The following is a 20,605-nucleotide window of genomic DNA, read 5'->3' as shown; positions in this document are numbered from 1 at the left end:
TTTACTCATTCACGCAGGACAATTCAAGAAGCTTACTACGTAACACCAGTAATTTTATAAAGGCAATTGCACACACAGTTCATAACATAAGATGGTCACCCAAAGCTAGAGAAATAAAACATATTCACACACACACAAAAAAAAAACTGTACACAAATGTTCATAGCAGCTCTATTTGCAATAACCAAAAACTGGAAACATCCCAAACATCCTTCAATAGGCAAATGGATAAACACTGCAGTACACCATACCATGGAATACTACTCAGAACAAAAAGAAACACACTGATACATACAACAAATTGAGTAGATTGCAAACGCATTATGCTGAGTGAAAAAAGCCAATCTCAAAAGTTTACTTACTGTATGATTTCACTTGTATAACATTCTTGAAATGACAAAGTTATAGGGATGAAGAATAGATCAGTAGTTGTCAGGGCTCAGGTTAGGGGGCGGGTATGATATAAAGGGGTAACATCATGGAGCTTCTTGGTGGTGATGGAATGGTTTTGTATTCTGGATGTGTCAGTGTTTACACAAATCTACATGCGTGATAACATTTCCTAGAACTATACACCAAAAAAAACCACAGTGCATGTAAAAACTGGCAAAATCTGAATAAACTCTGTAATTGAGTTAATACCAATGTCAGTTTCCCGGTTTGATAATGTCCTACGGTTATGAAAATGCTATTATAGGGGAAGCTGAGTAAAGGATATACGGGAACTCACTGTACGATTTTTGCCTCTTCTCATAAGTCTAAAAGTATTTCGAAATCAATTTTTTAAAAAATCGTAACTTAATAACAAAGACTAGGCAGGACATCTTTGAGATTTTGCATTTTAGCATGACCCAGGCATGACAGGTGTCAAAGGAAAACTCAGAGAAAGAAGCATTTAGAAAAGGAAAGAAAAATTTTCTTTCAAAGAGAGAAAGGGAATCAGACGTCAGAAGGACTGGCTCATCAGATAAAAAAAAAGTAACAAGGAAAAATACACACTATTACCAAGGTTACAAAGTTTACATCAGTCCATTCATGGTGAGAAAGCAGCAACTCACCCACAGGACTGTTACATTCACAAAGCTCCTGACTTATCTCCAGCCAGCAGCCTAGCAAAAATCGGGGATAAAACTGTTTTTGTTCGGGAGCCCAGGTTTATGGGAAATACTCAATGTTTTAGTCTTTGGGGGACAGACCAGTCAGGGTGACTCTATTACTTCTGATTTATCTCCGGGTGCAAATATTATTGTTTGTGTTTTTGGTTTTTACAGTGGAAGGTGAAGTGTTTATACGTATTAGAAACACAGCAGGTTTTGCTTTTATATGGACACCCAAAAGCACATTTTTGGATCTGCCAAGAGCACCTGCACTTTAATCCCTGGCATCTCAGTGACGGGGGGCGAATGGGGTGGGGGGTGAGGACAGCTTGTTTCCACCACCCGCTGTGACCCCACTCAGCATGTCTGCTGTTTCCCATAGAAGGTCAGCACTTGAGAAATCACAAAGAATGCAGCCAACAAACTACAGGACTTGAGGGCTCTTCCAGGTAAATCACTTAATGAATGAATTGTGAGAACTTAGAAAACAACAAAGCAGCCGCCATTCACTGGGCTATGTGAGAGGCACTGTTCAAAGTGCTTTACACACATCATCTCGTGCACCCTCACCGCATAAGGTGGACATTGCTCTCACTCTCTTAATGCAGCTGGGACTTGAACCCAGGGAGTACTGACTCCAGAGTCCACACTCTTAACCAGGACACTACACCTCCTTATCCAAAAGGAAGCAGCAATTGCTCGAACCCAGCTTGGATTTACCAAGGACAAGCCTTGCCCTGATCCTAATACCTCCGTAAATGGAACTTCTAAACTAACAGATCTGAGAAATAGGAGAGAGCTGATTTCAGCAAAAAATTGTTCAGATTTTTATTAAGGAGAATGACTAGTTTGAGATGGGATCTTGAAGCCGAGCTAAAAGGAACGGTGACAATCGCGTGTGGAGATGCTATAAGAGGGAATTAAAGCTGCAGATGAAGGGCAAGAGTCCGTGAATTTTCCCCTAGGGTTTCTATGTATTTTGTGTGTTTTCCCGGTACGTGAATCTAACCAGTGAAACTCTCCTTCACGCTCAGTCCCCGGTTTGTTACACCCCCAACTAATCCGGTCCTTAGTCGGCCTGAAGCGCCTGTGTGAGGATATTCCACCAGGGGGCAGCAGAGAGCAGAAGACGTGTCCAGAATTAGAAGCTGCCGGTGGCGCCAGCTCAGACCTCAGTCCTCAAGGGGCACCCAGGCTAGACCCAAAATCTCAGAGTGTGCAAACACGGGGCTTCACAAACTGCCTCTTGTTAGCCTCACTCATACTGCCTAGTGTGCCTCTAATGGCGGGAGGGAGGAGGAGACAGGGAAAAGAAATCTCGTACACACAGATGTCGGGGGCCAGGGACCTCACTTGCTTTGACATAACTTGTTTTTCAGGTCCTGAAAAGCTGCACCCTTTGCAGCTTTGCTTTATGTCCGTGACCAAAAAGGTATTAAATGCAGATTCACACATATAAAGGTATCACAAAAGATTTGCTTAAAAGGGCTCCTTCTGTCTCTCAGACATAAACGCTCAGAGAGAAGCAAGGAGGATATGCGGCCTGAAGGTGGGCGTTCCTTTCTGTCTTCTCATCTTTTGCTTTAAGGTCCACTGGAAGAGTTCTGATAAGTACGGATTTCTGGGTCCCATCCCCTCCCCAAAGTGTCATAACACTGAGAACCCTGAGTAGAGATTCAATAACGGTTGGCGGCTGAGTAATGGACGATGATGACTGGGTTGAAGGGACCCAAGCCTTCCAGGTAACTGCTACATTGCTGAACAATATAAAGCCCAGAATGAGGGCCCTGACCCACTGCGGGCCCAAGTTTGAATCCAACAGATGATCCCACTTTTACAAGAAAACTTCCTGTGACCAGGGAACAAGGTCTCCCTTCAAACTCTACCGTAGGGGTTCAGACTTCAGTTTCCAAGACCACGGTTTGTCCTTGTAACAGGTACCTGGGAAACTTTAACTGTCCTGGGATTTGAAAGTAGCTGGGGAATACCCTGCACATAACCTAGCTAACTGCGGTTCTCCCCTTGTTTGTAGATAAACATCACACAAACCTCGTGTGGGACTCGCAGGCTAACTCCAGAGGCCCGCCCCAGCAGAGGCCGAACCAGCAGCCCTCCCAGTGAAACAGCACTAACCATCCCCTTACATTCTTTCCCCTCCCACCCGGCACCCCCCAAAAAATTCCCTTATTCCAGCCCAAACCGGTCCCTTTCAACTAAACGGCAGTCCTCTGGGGAAAGCTGATGGCCCCATACCTAAAACTACTGCCTCTGGCAATTCAAAGGCCCTGGAAGCTAAAATTAACCCAAGAGCAATTAACCTAGTGCAAGAGACCAGAGGAATTTGGCTGTTTTTAATTTATCTGAGGTAATTCAGTCCCCACATAGAAAAATAATCCATGAATTAAAATCCATAATCTCCAACATTCCCAATTTTCTGATATTAATCAAGACTCTATCAATTCATATCTTGACTGGAAGGAAAATAAGTATGAAGCCAAACTAAAGAAGCCTATCTGCCTTCATCTTTCCACAGACTTCATTTTAGAAAATGCCCAGAAGTTCTTGACTCTTTCCAGTCCTATTTCTTGGAAAGGCTAGGCTGTTAGGAAGTCCTCCTATGCCAATCTGACCAAGAGTCCAGAAGAATTCTTCTGGCAATCAGTTTTTCTCAACAACCTTCCCTCATCATGAACACTGAGGGGAAGCTCTCTCATTGTTCGAAATCAGTTCTTTAGAGCAAACGTGGCCATAGTCCTCTGGGCTCCCAACAGCAGACATAGACCAAAGGTGCCCCAACCTTTAAAGTGACAGGCCTGTCACATATGGGGACTCATGATTCCTCCCAGCCTAAGGCTCCAGAGAGTTTCTGGCACTTGAAAAGCATTTGGGGAAAAGTCTCTAAAAGCCTTCTGTGGCCTGCGGCATATAAGAGCAGTGGTGGGGAGGCTTGAGACTCTTCAAAACAAACCGTTCATGGCCCTTAAAGTCCCCTCACTGAGAATCTTCTCTGGTATAATTCTTGCCAACTAAATTTCTGACTCATCCTTTCTGTGTCCAGTTCCCAAATGAATCATTTATACTGGCCCATCTGGGGAGCGTAACCTGATAACACTCTCACTGACTGACCTCCGAATCCCAACAGCTGTCTCCTTGGTTACTGCCCCATTCCTTGAGGCTGAGCTTTGGCTGTGCAGTCTTCCGGTAACAGGGACCGAGACATCCTCAGCAACCAGCTGACTCCTTGATGAGCATTCTCTTCCCTTCCTCAAATGAACTAGAGTAGGAAGCCCATTAATCTTCCAGATAAGGATCTGGCCTGCTACACCTCATCTCAGCTCAGACTAATTATGTCTGTCTAATTGATGATATTAATAAATCAGAAAGTGCAGAAGCACAAAACCTTTAGACCCAAAAGAAATTGGTTGCATTTTTTCCTGACCCTGAGTGTGTTTTGAAATCTTCTCTCCAAGGCTTTAGAAATCCTGGAATATGGCAGAAGGGGGAAGCAAATGCAAATGTCTGATCGCCAACCCGGGCTCCCACATCACCTATAGATCCAGTTTCAGGAAAATGGTTTCTCCAGCTCCAAGATTTCTGGCCTTTTCCTTATCCTGCTTTCTGGCAGTTATTGTGATAAAGGAAACAAGAATTTATCATGTTACTTTCAGTTAACAAAAGTGGAATCACTTCTAAGTTACCTGTGGGGATTTCATTCTTCATTCATTCATTCACTGGTTCAACAAATATCTATATGCCAGGATCTCTTCCAGGCTCTGAAGAGACACTGGAGAGTGAGCAGGCCTCTGCCCCCTACTTCACGTCTAGTGGAGGAATCTACAAATAAATAGGCAACAATAATACAGCAGGATTCTCAGGTGATGCAGGAAGCCCAGGGAGCACACAGCAAGGGGTACTTACTCAGGCCAGTGAGCCAAGGATCTGTAGCATCAAGGGTGAAGAGAAATGCACTAGAAAAAGAAGTATTCTGGAAATGGGAACAGCATGTGAACGAGAACCGGAGAAGAGGACGCAGTTCAATGGAGCCTGGAATGTGGTTCCAAGGGGCTGGAACAAGCACGGGCTGAGAGGTCAGAGAAACAGAGGACAGACTGTGCCGTGAGAAGGAGATAGGACTTGATCCTAAAGGCAACTGAAGCCATCAAAGGGCTTTAAACATCCACCCTTTCATTCTAGGGGCCTGACAGACAGATAGCAAATAAGTCCAGAGTGTGATGAGCACTCTCAAGAAAGCAAAGCAGAGTATGGAGGAACGGGTGAGCGTTGCAGGGCGCTGATGCAATCCTCGCTGTCTCCACTTCAGAAATCTGGCCGCGGTGGAAAACCACCTGGAGGAAAACAGGTCAGGGGTCTATCGCTCAATCTAGAGAGAAAAATTTGGATTGAAAGGATTTCCCAAGGGATCATTTCGCCAGGTATACACTGCAAGAACAAAAGTGGGAAAATATGATCCAAACTCATTTTTCATCAAAACCTAATCATCTTAAATAACAGAATTTATGGAAAGAACACTGTAAGTGAATTTCATGTATATCTTTAACAAAGGGGTTGAGTTTTTTATTATTTAAAAACCAACTTTCTTTGCTTATCTGCATCATTGAAACTGATATTTTAGACTGAGTTAAGGGTGATTCTTTATCCCATAAATTTACTTGTAAGGCTGACAACAAGATTTGGGTTAAATAAAGGTCTTATTGTTCCTACAAGCAACCTCTTGAGAATTAAAAGAATTTAAATTTCTTTTCTGAGAATTTTCCCTCCTGCCTGTCATCAGATTATAGACGCTGAAACCAGCATTGACTTCTCTACATCTGGGCCACCTCACGTTGATCCCCGTCCTGCCTCCTGCTTTGATAACTGCTGCCAAGAAAAAGAAAATCCTGTAAAGGCAGCGAGATCATAGACACGAGGGAAGGAACAACATTAGCCACTTTAGCAACCTCTGAGATTTGAGGGCAATTACATTTTTTCTCTTCTTGACAGCGAGGAAGACCAGAAATGGCAAAATCATTTTCATCTTGTAGGCCAACCCTGATTGCTGCACGGTGGCCGCCTGAAGCGTCATGCTGGGAAAGGGTTGATGGTCTGGTGAGACAGCTCAGGTGCTCTTGACTGCTATGAACATGGTGGGTACAGCCCGCACACGAGCTAAGAATTTGCCCTCCAGGAGCTGTGCCCTACTTTCAATCTACCCTGAAACAAGTAAACCGGCGGAATTAATTAGAATCATTTGGCAAGGATGGATGACCAACAGGGCTGACTAAGATTGATTCTGGCGGCAAGGAATCTTTTCCTGAAGCTCTTTTCCAAGACTGGACAGCTGATTTTATATTTTTACACGAATGGGGTTACTGAATCCCAGCTGGGGAGAATCCTGCTATTTTGTATACAAAATATAGAAAAACCTCACAGAGATTGTGATTCAATAGATCAGAGCTGTACACTTAAAGTTTGCACACTTTAGCATAAGTGTAACTCAATTTTTAAAACGTAATTAAAAATAATCTCCAAGTGACGCTGATGAGCAGCCTACTTTGGAGTCCGCACCGTTATTGTGTTTTTGGTGGTGGTGGTGGTCACTCCTTTGTCTCCAAGGTCCCGCCCAGCGCCTGGTACCAGTAAGCAATCAACAAACTGTAGTTGAATAAACAAATAAATGCTCTACAGAGGCATTCTTTTAATGGTTAAAGTACCCATAACACCTGCTTTTGCATTTTTTCAGGTCCAAATTCTCTCTTCTGGACAATGTCATACAAAGTCTTGTAGTCCAAGAGCCTCGAGCATGTTCAATATTCATTTCTGAGAAAACTGTTGTCTTCTCCATAACCATCTAAATCATGAAGTGGACATGCTTGCTTGTTTATTTGTCTGTTTTTGCCTCCCAGCATCCAAACCCCCAGCTTTGTCACAGCTCCCGGGTTTTGCTCCAGAGATCCCCACTCTCAGTCCCCGGCTGCCAGGTGAAGTTAGCTCCACCCCCAGCTCCACGGTGAGCGCATGTCCCACCTCCAAGGCAAGTAGCCCAGCACATATTCTTAGCCACAATAATTTCATCAGTGGAGGAGAAGTTTGCTGGGTTCGTGGGAAAGAAAGCTTCCTCTTATCCTCCACAAGACTGTACGTCAGAAAGATGGGAACTAAAGATTCCAGGGACCATTATCCAGAGCCTTGGAGAAGCCAACACAGAAGAGCAGAGCCAAGAGGGGCATCCTGTGAGCATCATTTGAGTCCTGACTCAAGTCTCACCTGAAGCCGCTTTACCTGTGGTCTTCTCAGTAACAAGAGCCAGTGAATTCCTTTGCTTCCTTTTTTTGTTTGTTCAAGCTAGTTTTTGGGGGGCTTGGGGTCACTCACAGTAAGAAGATTCCTGACTGGTGCATCTTCCACCAAGCAGTTGTGAATAAGGACACAGGTCTGACTTCTACAACTTCACCGAAATGTTGATAGGCAGCCTCTCAAGCACACAGAGCTGCTCTAATCCAAAAACTGAATTACCAGCAGTCCTGACACTCCTTGAAGTGTTCAACTTTGACATTATCTAGAGGTTCCCTTAGTTATCTAAGACGTGAAAAGCCACAGTTCTCAACAGAGTGTCTGAAGTGCATAGTCTGTTCTCCATGTGAACTACAGAGAAAGTATCACAAACGCTGGGTAAAATGGTTGAAAAGCACTGTTATAAAGGACATATTCATTATCCTTCTCTCCAGGTTCGCCTAGCTCAATCTCACCATTAAATCAGATGACCAGAAAGTAACAAACCTGACCCAAATTATTCGTTCTCCATAAAGGAATTAATTGATTAAATCTCCATCTTGCGTCCTTTAAGACTTAATGTAATGGCCTTCACTTTTGTAGAGAAAAGAGGAAAAGGAGAGTCAATCAGCAAAGGAAATTGCTAGTGACAGAAGGTGGAAAAGGGTCCAGGAGGATAGAGAAAATAATACTAAAGAAGAAAAAAAAATGTTAGGTTCAGGATTCAGGTGTAAGAAGCTAGATCCCCTCATGCATTACCCACAGAAAAAGGAAAGTTAAGCAAGATTGTTACAACGCCTCAGAACCGACATCTCTTTCCTGTTGTTCTTCTTGTCTGCATTGAATAGAGGAAGGGGGCCCAATTTCATGGAATTGAGGGCTGTGGGCCTTTAGGCTTCACATTTTACCTCCCAGGTTGCTTGGTGGTCGTATCTGCCCGTTGCTACAAGCAGAACCCACTGAACAACAGGCCTGCTCACGCAGGGGACCTCTTCCAGGGTGACGCTATCTGGCCGGTGATTCTTCCATCTGACTGGATATGAAGGGCTCAGAGGCAAAGGGCATAGGTGTTTCCGGGCCACAGCCTGGCTACAGGAAGAGACCCTACAAGGCAGGAAACTAGCCCTTGAGGAAGAAGAATTAGCAGCAATTGAGAAACTTGAGATCTTGTGGGGAAAATAGTGAGGGAGCAAGGCCATGGAGGAAGTTATAAAAGCTGTTTTTCATATTATTTCTCTTTACTAAAAAAGAACAACAAAGATGACACTGGATAATGAAAATTACCAACCACATTTCACTATCTGAAATGCATAACAATGGATAGTATGCAATTATTTTTCCATTTACCACCTAATGTTTGCTAAAAAATTTTCAAACTTTCACTTCATCAAAGTTTGAACAAGATGGGAGTTCCAGATCTGGTAACATGGCAATTAAAAGCATCAGGAAAAGTTGGATAAAATAGAACCCAAAAAAAATTGTTATTATAAACTATTATGACCTCAATAAAATAAAAAATATGCATATTTGTTAGATACACAACTGAGCTCACAAAAACAAAAGTGTGAAAGCTGAAGCTGTGAGGGCCCTTATGTGATCCGGGATGGGAGGGGGCGGGTAAGGAGAAGGACTAGGCATCAGATAGACTAGCAGACCAGGAGACAAAGTCTTGGGCCCGCACGAGGGAGGAGTTGAAGCTAAGCCAGAAGTAGATTTGAAATCTAAATGTATATACACGTGTGATGTGGGAATCCCCAAGGCTGGTGATCCCCTCAGAGCGCCTAAAAATAACAAACACAAATCCACCTTACAGGGAATCTTTCCCAATCCAGGCTGCTTGGAATTCACACACAAAAATAATCTCCACTGAAGATGAACTCACAATTAAAAAATACAGACACACCTCAGAGATACTGCCGGTTCAGCTCCAGACCACCACAATAAAGCAAATATAGCAACAAAGATAGTCACATGAATTTTTTGGTTTCCTAGTGCATATAAATGTTTACACTATACTGTGGCCCATTAAGTGTGCTATAACATTATGTCTAAAAAGACAATGTACATACCTTAATTAAAAAATACTTAATTGCTAAAAAATGTTTACCATCATCTGAGCCTTCAGTGAGTCATAATCTTTTTGCTGGTGGAGGGTCTTGCCTCGATGTTGATGGCTGCTGACTGATCAGGGGCGTGGTTGCTGAAGGCTGGGGTGGCTGTGGCAATTTCTTAACACAAGACAACAATGAAGTTTGCCACACCGATTGATCCCTTCTTCCACCAACAATTTCTCTGCAGCATATGATGCTGTTTGATAGCAGTTTACCCCCAGCAGAACTTTTTTCAAAATTGGAGTCAATCCTCTCAAACCCTGCTGCTGCTTTATCCATTAAGTTTATGTAATATTCTAAATCCTTTGCCATCATTTCAACAATCTTCACAGCCTCTTCACTAGGAGCAGATTCCATCTCAAGAAACCACTTTCTTTGCTCATGCATAAGAAGCAACTCCTCATCCCTTAAAGTTTTATCTCGAGATTGTAGCAATTCAGCCACATCTTCAGGCTCCACTTCTAATTCTAGTTCTCTTGCTATTTCTATCACATCTCCAGTTACTTCTTCCATGGAAGTCTTGAATCCCATGAGGGTTGGAATCAACTTCTTCCAAACTCCTGTTAATGTTGATATTTTGACCTCTTCCTATGAATCATGAATGTTGTTAACGGCATCCAGAATGATGAATCCTTTCCAGAAGGTTTTCAATTTACTTTGCCTAGATCCATCAGAGGAATCACTGTTTATGGCAGGAATAGCCTTACAAAATGTATTTCTTAAATAATAAGACTTGAAAGTCAAAATTACTCCTTGATCCAGGGGCTGCAGAATGGATGTTGTGTTAGCAGACATGACAACAACATTAATCTCCTTGTACATCTTCATCAGAGCTCTTGGGTGACCAGGTGTATTGTCAATGAGCCGTAATGTTTTGAAAGGAATCTTTTTTTCTGAGCAATAGGTCTCAACAGTGGGCTTAAAATATTCAGTAAGCCATGTCGTAAACAGATGTGCTGTCATCCAGGCTTTTTGTTGCATTTATAAAGCAAAGGCACAGTAGATTTAGCATAATTCTTAAGGGCCCTAGGATTTTTGGAATGGTAAATGAGTATTGGCTCCAACTTAAAGTCACCAGATGCATTAGCCCCTAACAGGAGAGTCAGCCTGTCCTTTGAAGCTTTGAAGCCAGGCATTGACTTCTCCTCTCCAGCTATGAAAGTCCTAGATGGCATCTTCTTCCAATAGAGGGCTGTTCATCTACATGAAAATCTGTTGTTTAGTGAAGCCACCTTCATGAATGATCTTAGCTAGATCTTCTGGATAACTTGCTGCTACTTCTACATCAGCACTTGCTGCTTCCCCTTGCACTTTTCTTATGGAGACAGCTTCTTTCCTCAAACCTCATGAACCAACCGCTGCTAGCTTCAAACTTTTCTTCTGTAGCTTCCTCACCTCTCTCAGCCTTCATAGAATTGAATAGAGTTGGGGCCTTGCTCTGGATTAGGCTTTGGCTTAAGAGATTGTTGTGGCTGGTTTGATCTTCTCTCCAGACCACTAAAACTTTCTCCATATCAGCAATAAGACTGTTTTGCTTTCTTATCATTTGTGTGCTCACTGGAGTAGCACTTTTAATTTCCTTCAAGAACTTTTCCTTTGCATTCACAACCTGGATAACTTTTTGGCACAAGAGGCCTAGATTTCCAACTATCTCAGCTTTCGACATGCCTTCCTCACTAAGATTAATCATCTCTAGCTTTTGATTTAAAGTGAGAGATGCGGGACTCTTCCTTTCACTTGAACAGTTAGAGGCCATTATAGGGTTATTAATTGGCCTAATTTCAATATTATTGTGTCTCAGGGAATAGGGAAGAGAGGGAGAGAGATGGGGGAATGGCCAGTCAGTGGAGCAGTTAGAACACACACAACATTTATCGATTACGTTTGCCATTTTATATGGGTGCAGTTTCTGGCCCCTCAAAACAATTACAATAGGGGCCAGCCCTGGTGGCCTAGGAAGTTCAGCACACTCTGCTTTGGCAGCCTGGGTTCAGTTCCCGGGTGCAGACCTACATCAGTTGTCTGTCAGTGGCCATGCTGTGTGGCGGCTCACATACAAAAAAAAGAGGAAGACTGGCAGTGGATGTTAGCTCAGTGCAAATCTTCTTCAGCAAAATAAAAAAATTACAATGGTGACATCAAAGATCGCTGATCACAGATCACCAAAACAAGTATAACAACAATGAAAAAGTTTGAAATATTGGAAGAATTACCAAAATGTGACACAGAGACACAAAGTGAACCAATGCTGTTGGAAAAATGGTGCCGATAGACTTGCTCAATGCAGGGTTGCCACAAACCTTCAATTTGTAAAAAAACACAATATCTGCAAAGCACAATAAAGCAAGGTATGCCTATAATAATAATAAAACATACATAGAACTAATTCTCCCTGAACAAGAGTCAGCAGAGACAACAGAGATAAGAGAAACTGAAACAATAAAATAAGTATATTCTTAAATATTAGAGAAATAAAAGGACAATAAACACCAAGAAGAAGAAACTGGGGCTCAGAGTAATTGTGCACAGCTATGAAGTGCAGAGTCAGATTTGACCTGACCATGGATCTAAGGGGTCGTGCTTGTACTCTCTATGCTGCTCCTTCAAATCCAAACTAAGCAGAGCACACGAACCAGAGTCCAACCCTGCAGAGCCACAGGAGCTTTCCTCTCAACTGGTTATCTATGTCACCCCTTGGTTATGCCTGTAGGAGGGTGTATGGGTCCAGTCAATTACTGAGGAGAATTATGATAATAGATGTTTACAGATAAGCACAGTGTCCAGAAGATGATGCAAAATGTTGCCACCTTTTCCCTTCCAGTCACCCGGATACCTGGGGTCTCTTCACTTTCCGATCTCTCTTCTCTTCCTCCACTATCCGCTTGGTCTTTTCCCACTTGGTCTGTCCACCTCACAGGGTCCAACTCCTTCCTGGAAGGACAGTGGCAGAACCTTACTGGGCATCGTTGGAGGAGCCTTTTAATCCCAGAATGGAGTGTCCTTGGCAAATAAACTTTTCTGTAGCTTATACTGACTGTCTCATAGCATAACTTCAATGCATTATTATGGTCCTCAATATTCTCAGTTTTTCTCTATTTTACCAAAGTCTCCTCCCGGGGAGGGATAGACGAAAGAGGAATTAAGGAGGAGGAGCTGAGAAAATCCTAAACTGCCTCTTTTAACAAGTGGCTTGACCTTTACTCTTTAAGCAATGAGAACAATGAGCTTCTGGGAAACACCACCTTCTCTAGCTGCTGAGGGGAAGTGCTTCCCAAACGTGAGCCACCTGTTGTGTACACAGCCTGTCTCACCTGAGAGCCACTGACAGGAACCAGAAGTCAAGGAGCCCTGGAGGCATGTGAGGGTCACAGAGAGCCTCTTCCCCTTTCGCCAGAGCAGGGCGTGTTAGGCTGCTCCTGGCCCAGGAGGACACTCTGGTTCCAAACCAAACAAAGGTCTTACCTGCTGGTAACCACTGGCCAAGTTCCGAGTGGGAGGGGAGACAGGTTCTTACACACCATTTCCTGCACCCACTCCCTGTGCAGGGCTCCTCCTGCTCCATTCGTCTTCTGCCCAGATGATGACAATCTTCTTCTCACCCCGATATGCCACTACTGGAGACACAGCAGAGATCCCCAACCATTTTGTCTGAGGTTTGAGATAACCAGTGTTCTAGTCAGGGTTCTCCACAGAAACAGAACCAATAAAGTGTGTGTGTGTGTGTGTGTGTGTGTGTGTGTGGACAGAGAGAAGAGGAGAAAGTCGGGGAAAGAGAGAGAGATTTTAAGGAATTGGTTCACATGATTGTGGAGGCTGGCAAATCCAAAATCCAGGGGGCAGGCTGGCAACTCCAGCAAGAAGCTGATGTCTTGAGTCTGGAGGCAGAATTCCTTCCTCTTCAAGGGACCTGAGTCTTTTCTCTTAAGGCTTTCAGTTGATTGGATAAGGCCCACCACGTTATGAAGGGTAACCTGCTTTACTCAAAGTCTACTGATTTAAATGTTAATCATATGAAAAAAAAAATACTTTCACAGCAGCATCCATGACCAAACAACTGGGCACCATAGCCTAGCGACGTTGACACACAAAATTAACCATCACAACCTGGATGAGCGGTGAAGGATGATCACAGAGCCTCTAAGTGAGAGGAGTATGGGTACCCCTCCCCAGTGGAAACCTTGACAACCCTCAGAAAGGGATTTAGAGGAAGGAGAGGGGAGGGGCACAGAGTGGGAGCTCCAAAGCAGGAATTGTCTGGAAGGGCCAAGCCCCATAGTCAATACTCAGAGCACAACACTCACCTTCTTGAACCACTAGATAAATTCCTCATCCTCCTAATTAGATTTAAGCCATTCAATTTTGTGTCAAAGTTGCTCACAAGAGACAAAAAGAACTCCAGAGAAATCTGAAGCTTCACACACGCATCACTTCATTCATATAATATTATTGTCAATGGTCGTATTAGTATTGCAATTTTGCAACTGCTTCACGTAAAGGTGGAATAAGGCAAATAAACAAAACATATTGAGGCTATTAGAAACCAAGATTTTCAACCTAAGAGGAAAGAGAAGCACATATAAAATAAGACAGAGTTAAGGGGAAAAACCCTGCAATATGAAACTGAAATTGGAATTGGAATTATCAATTCGATCACATGATCATTTTCCTTAGTGTATTTCCTAGCTCTGTCCACTAAAAGTAACTGAAAGCAATGACATCCCAGTAGCAACAAGCACAACTAGCACCCAGACTTTGGTTTTTAAATATTACTCCCTATTCCAAAGAACCAGGGCTCCTCAGAGAAATGGCTGATTCCAGGGCCTGGGCAGAGAGCACACAAGATAAGCCCAGGACATCTTCTGCCAGAAAGTAAAAGAAGTACATAAAGACTAATGGGGTTATATCAAAAGAAAACAGGAGGAACACTGTTTGGCAGTATCGAATAAAGTTGAACATACCCTATGAACAAGCAATTCATTCTTAGGTGTATGTCCCCCCCGCCCAAAAAACAGTGTGTTCACCCAAAGACAAGTACCAGAATGTTCCTAGCAGCTCTAGTGTAATAGTCAGAAACTGGAATCATCCTAAATTTCCACCTATATTAGAATGGATAAATAAATTGCAGGAGCAATAAAAAACAAAGAACTACAATGACACACATCAGAGATGAATGTCATGAGCATAATGGTGAACGAAGAAGCCAGGCACCAAAGAGTACAAGCTGTACGATTCCATTTATACAAAGTTCCCAAACAGGCAAACTGACCCACAGGTTTAGAAAGAAGGCTGGTGGTTACTCTTGTGGGGGGCAGTAGTGATAGGAAGAGGGTGTGATGGGGACTTCTGGGGTACTGGTCACACAGGTGTTTGCTCTGTGAAAAGATTTTTGTACTATAGACTTGATTTTTTGTGTATTTCTCTATACGCTACAATTCTATTTAAAAATTTTACTTTAAAAAAAGCCAGCTTGGGGCCGGCCCAGTGGCTTAGCGGTTAAGTGCTCGCACTCGGATGCTGGCGGCCCGGGTTCAGATCCCGGGTGCGCACTGACGCACCGCTTCTCCAGCCATGCTGAGGCCACATCCCACATACAGCAACTAGAAGGATGTGCAACTATGACATACAACTATCTACTGGGGCTTTGGGGAGAAAATAAATAAATAAATAAAATTATAAAAAAAAAAAAGCCAGCTTGAAGGGGCTTCCACGGGCCAAATTTAGGACAATTTGAACATCAAAAAGGATAATGATTGTTGTTGGTTATTAAAGGAAAATATGAGTCTAGGGGGTGGGGAGAGGATAAGCAGGACAGTTCTTCTTTACAAAAGAAAGTCACTAATAAATGTAGAAGGAATGAGAAGATTAGATGCGATCGCCATTTTATAACCCCCGATAATAATTGATTAAGGTAACAATCACCAGTGGAAGCTAAAACCACGGAATGAAAACTCATTAGCAAACAGGGCATTCACACAGGGCCCAAGGATCGTCCCAAAGACCACTTCCCTTTACAGTGGAGAGCAATGGAGAGGGCTCCTTTGGATGGAGAGGTCTGGTGGTGACCACCACCTCAATGCAGTGGTTGAATTTCATATCACAAACAATGGAGCAGTGTGACATTACATGCCTCCTAATAGGATGCAAATTAAACAAACAATCTAACCTATGGCAGTGGGTCTTCTTGACTACATTAAAATCACCTGAGGAGATTTTAATATTCCCAATGCCTAGGCCACACTGCTAGACCAACCATATCAGGATCTCCAGGTAGGACCCAAGCATCAGGCTTGTTTAAAGCTTCCCGGGTCACTGTAACGTACAGCCAAGGGATTCTGGACAAAAATGTATACCCTGAGTCTAACTTCTAGTTTATAGGATATAAGGAGATAGAGCGGTGGTTCTTAGCACTGATGCTTATTAGAATCACATGGAGAATTTTGAAACTAAGGCCTCCTAGGCTTCATCTCCAGAGATTCTGATTTAATTGGTTTAGGGTAGAACTCAGGCATCAGTATTCTTTTTTCTAGGCTTTAAGTTTGATTTAAATAACTTCCAGTAAGAACAGAGTGAGCCAATTACTACCTCTTCCTTGCAATGCCAATAATCAAGAGAGGCGGTTCTGATGTGAGGATTACTAGGACAGAGGAACAAATGAACATCATGAGGAAACAGACAAATCTAGAATGAGGGACATTCTGTAAGATCACTGGCCTGGATTCTTCAGAAGGTCAATGTCATGGGGGGAAAAGAAGAGGGAGGAACTAGCATAAGCTAAATTAAGTAACAAATAAATGTAATGTGTGCAATAGTTTGATAAAAACAGCGATAAAGACATTTGGGGGGAACAACTGGGGAAATTTAAACATTCAGTTGATTTTAGATGGTTAATTTCCTCAGTAGGGATAATGACATTGTGGTTCTGTAAACAAATATATCTGTATTCTTAAGTGATGTATGCTGAATATTGAAAAATGATGTGTTATATTGTGAATATAACTTGGAGGTTTGTTGTAGCAATCTTTCAACTTTCCTGTATGTTTGAAATAGTTCATTAGAAAGTTGAGAAAATGAGAATATTTTTAAATAGAGATAAAAACCTACTCACAAGGCCATATAATTTCCATCTGTATTACTTCTCTCTTGAGAATTTTCCAGAAAAACCCACTCACAACTCAACCTTACACAATCAACCTCACACCACACCCAACAATTAAAGCTGTATTTCTCAACCTTTGCCCACTGGATTTAAAAAGGACTTACCTGAAAAGACCTCTTATTCAAATGAGTTTGAAAAATGCTAGGTTATGCAGGATTTTCTTGCTACGGGACATCTCAGAAACCTTAGTGTACTTAACATGCATTGTTCATTGGGGTCTGGGGAGGACATCTGCATTTCTTAACCCTATTTTGTTTCCTATTTTGTTTCCAACACTGTTTGAGCACAGATCCCTTTTATCCCAGAGAATCTTGTGGGTTAAGTGTTTTGCAGGCATTCAGAAAAACGCTAGCATGAATCATCCTCTCCCTCATTTGATAGTTCCTCTGTCTTTGATTAACCAAAGAACCCGAGGATTTCCATCTGGGCCCTGAAGACTAATGGCGCATTTGCAGCCAGATGAAGATCCGTCTCCCAACCAATGCAATTTCCTTTTCGCCAAAATACAAAATGTAATTTTTTTGTTCAGGAACCTATTTTTTTTAATATGTATGCACTGTTTTGTGTCTTTGCTTCAAGTGCACTAAAACGTCTATTTTAAATTGTGAGTTTCTGAAAGACCACCCCACGTGTCTCCTTCCATTCAGCATCCAGGATGGCAACACACACCGCAGACAGAACATGTGCTGATACCCAAAGAAGGAAGAGGTGGATAAGGACTCTTGTCGCAGGGTGTCCCCACCCAGCGCAGCCCCTACAGCACCACTGTTTCCAGGCATCTCTCTGATCCTCTCACCTCCACCTATGAGGTGTGTGTTATGATCACAGGTGAGATTCCTGAGGGTCAGAAAGCCTGAGGCTTGCCTGGAGTCATACAGTGGACCAGCAGTGAGGCTGGGACCTGAGTCCCAGGAGCCTGATACCAGAGCTCCTGCTCTCACCCCAGACACTACTCTGCTTCCTGCAACCTCAGCCGTAATCCTCTTCTACAGCTCCTGTTTTGCTGCACAGTGTCAGGACCTTCAGGGTTTCCAGGAAAAGCAGACTCCATCTGCCCCTGCCACCTGCGCTTCATATGTGGCACAACGAACCTGGCAAGCGGCAAGTGCAGATTCAGAAGCTAAATCATCAAGAGTCCCCCTTTAACTAAACCAAGTTGGCCAGCCTTGTGGCACATCCAATGTCAAAAGACAGCTGTAAATGATGGGCTAATGGCAAGTGTGAACACAAAGGAGTCAAAGAGCCGCCGCCCAGAACAACCTGGCTGGGGATCACCCTGAGCTTCTCCAAACCTCAGGGGCTGCCCGCCACTCTCACTGACCACGGCAGGAAATCCTGGTGATTCCCCCCTCACTCCCCTCCCTGCCAAATGCAGAAGCACTGTAGATAAAGGCATATGGGAGTTCACCCTACTGTGGCCAAATTAAGACTGAAAACTGCGCTTAAATTAAAGAGATGAGAACTCATTCTCAGCAGATCTCAGATCCAGTATGGAATTCTCAATGGTCAATGGGAAAAAGAGTTTCATAGTATTTTCTCTATTGATCGGGGGAAGAGAGACCCCATACCATTCTGTGCGACTCCTAAGGCTATCCCAGAGCCCCAGCCTTTTGGGCTGAAGTTAGTCAAGGCCAAGTTAGTGGAGCCCCACGGTTGCCACCTGCCCAGAGTTCACCGTCAGGGAGTTCAAATTCCTGCGCAAGATCTGAATCAGCCTGTGATTCAGATAGACGTAGTCGTGGAGCGATGAAATGGTGAAATTTAAAGATACTCAACTTCAGGCCACGCAAAACTAGTTCCTCAGCTTACAGTGTTGCTTTGCTCATCTCCTGTCAAAACGATAGACATTGCGGTCTGCCATAAGGAACATTTTTAAGCAACATAAACTTGTGTTGTTCAGTAAGCATTTCCCAACCACCCGCTCTGTACTATGTGATTGTACTGTATCCTGGCATTTTAGGGACAGTTTTGTCCAAATATCATGGCAGTCTTCCTTCTCCCACAAGCCCCAGAAACGATAAGCAGCTTCTTCTTATAAACGAAGTTGCAACAGGTTCTGAACTCTGAGTCTTAAGGGCTTTATAGCAAAGTCTCTTTTTTTCCTACTTAATATTAAGGAATAATTAGATATTACTTATATTAGTTTATCAAGGTTTCTCTCCTTAAATATTCAACATTTTAAAAGTCCAAATGTACGTTCACGATCCCCCAAGTTTGAAATGGTGAACTAAACAAGATCTGTGCACAGTCGAGCATGGTGAACACCACCTAGAAAGCACTTCTTTCTTCAGGTGACCTGCCTTCCGATCACATAGAAGATGATTGACAATGACAGTATCCAGTCACAACTTTTCCTTCTGCTTTGGGCTTGAGAAGTGGGCTTCCTCTAGTCTCTGCCAGAGGCGCTTCAAAGTAACAAGCCTGAAGATATTATCACGATGTAATACGAGCCATACATAAAATATAAAACTAATCTACAACCATGCTCTGTCTAGTCTCTTGTTGTGGGATGGAAATGCCTAAGTCATGCTGGTCAGGCTTTCCTGGTAACTATTTATCAAAGGAAAGGAAGCTCTGGAACAGGACAAATTCAAAAGGCTCTCTCAGTCTTTCCCCCCAGAATCTTCAGGGGCTCTGCCCATCTGATAAGAGCACAAGGCAGGTAAGACACAGCGCGCCTGCAAAGAGTTCTCAATCTACGGGAGCAGACAGCCACCCTACTTCTAATTAGGCAGACTGTAACAATGGCCATAATAGGGGTGTTTCCAAAATGGCATACGTCTACAGAAGAGGGGAGCATTCATTCTATCTGTGGATGTTGGAGAAGCTACTCGAAGTAGTTCCTGGGCTTTTGGCAGTTGGAAATTTCCAGAAAGGGAAGGGAAGGGCATTCTGGGCAGAGAGAACCACATCATCCAATGCACCAGTATGTGAAAGCGCCCAGTGCCTTTGGGAAATGGCACCTGATTTTGGGAAGGGAAGAGCAAGACAAGACCAAGACATCTGACTTTTTTGCAGGGCAAATTTTACTTAAGTGATTTGCCCATTTTCTGTCCTCCTTTTTTTCCTTCTTCTTTTCTCTCTCTCTCTTTTCATTACACATTCAAAATAGATCCTACGCAGGAACTCAGCGGAGGGAGCACATCCCATAGTGGAGTACTAGACAGCGCTTTCCTAGATTCAGAAATGCCCAGTGACAGGGCAATGTCTGCTTAAAAAGCAGATTGCTGCCATCAGGGCTGGAGATTCCAGGTCACCACAGTGGTTGGGCTGAGGAGAGCTCTCCCTGAAACTAGGTCTCTGAGTCCTAAAAGTGAGACAATGCAGCCACTACATCTTAACAGCAGATGAGTTTATTCAGCACTTTAAATTAAATCGGCTTTACCAATGCTATTCATAGAATACAAATGGCTAAAGTTAATTGTGCCAAACGCTTTTTGGCATCATCTCTTTAAAAATTCCCGATAACTCCATAAAAGAGGTACCATTATTGTGGCCGTTTTACAGATCAGAAAACTGAGGGTCAGAGAAGTTCAGTAACTTACCCAAAGTCACACAACGAGGAAGTGGAAGAGCTGGGATGTGAGTTTCACCAGTCCAACTCCAAAGTCTGTGCTTAATCAGTTATGCTAAATACATAAGAGGTGGTTAAATAATGGTTCTATTGTGTTTCAATCATGAGGAACAAAAAAGCTTTTACATATTTAGGTTTCTCTGTACTTCAGGGTTGCCAAATTCTTGCCAATCTTTTATATTCCCCATAGCACACAATGTAATACTGGACACCATTGCTTATTATTCATGTTGATTCATAAGAAACGTTACACTGCACTCATACTAATAAAAGACAGAGAGAGAGCGAGAGACTTGATCAGTGGGTTGGTTAGTATGTCTGTCAGTCTGTGTGTCTGTGTGTCTCCTTCTTCCTTCCTCTCTTGTGTCTCTATCTCTCGGTCTCTCTCTCTCTCTCT

At 43.1% G+C, this 20,605-nt stretch overlaps 1 long non-coding RNA gene across 1 annotated transcript in view; it reads right to left on the bottom strand.

Annotated features, from left to right (window-relative positions):
• LOC131405684 (uncharacterized) overlaps positions 1 to 13,967 on the bottom strand; it is a 35,060-nt gene extending 21,093 nt beyond the window's left edge. The window contains exon 1 of the long non-coding RNA XR_009220010.1: positions 12,312 to 13,967. This is a non-coding gene — a long non-coding RNA (uncharacterized LOC131405684). The remainder of the gene's footprint in view (positions 1 to 12,311) is intronic.
• Positions 13,968 to 20,605: the final 6,638 nt, after the last annotated feature.

Source organism: Diceros bicornis, chromosome 5 (assembly GCF_020826845.1).
Source record: "Diceros bicornis minor isolate mBicDic1 chromosome 5, mDicBic1.mat.cur, whole genome shotgun sequence".
Taxonomy (NCBI): Eukaryota; Metazoa; Chordata; class Mammalia; order Perissodactyla; family Rhinocerotidae; genus Diceros; species Diceros bicornis.
Note: the sequence above shows the minus strand (reverse complement) of the source record. Positions and strands in the feature narration are given on the sequence as shown.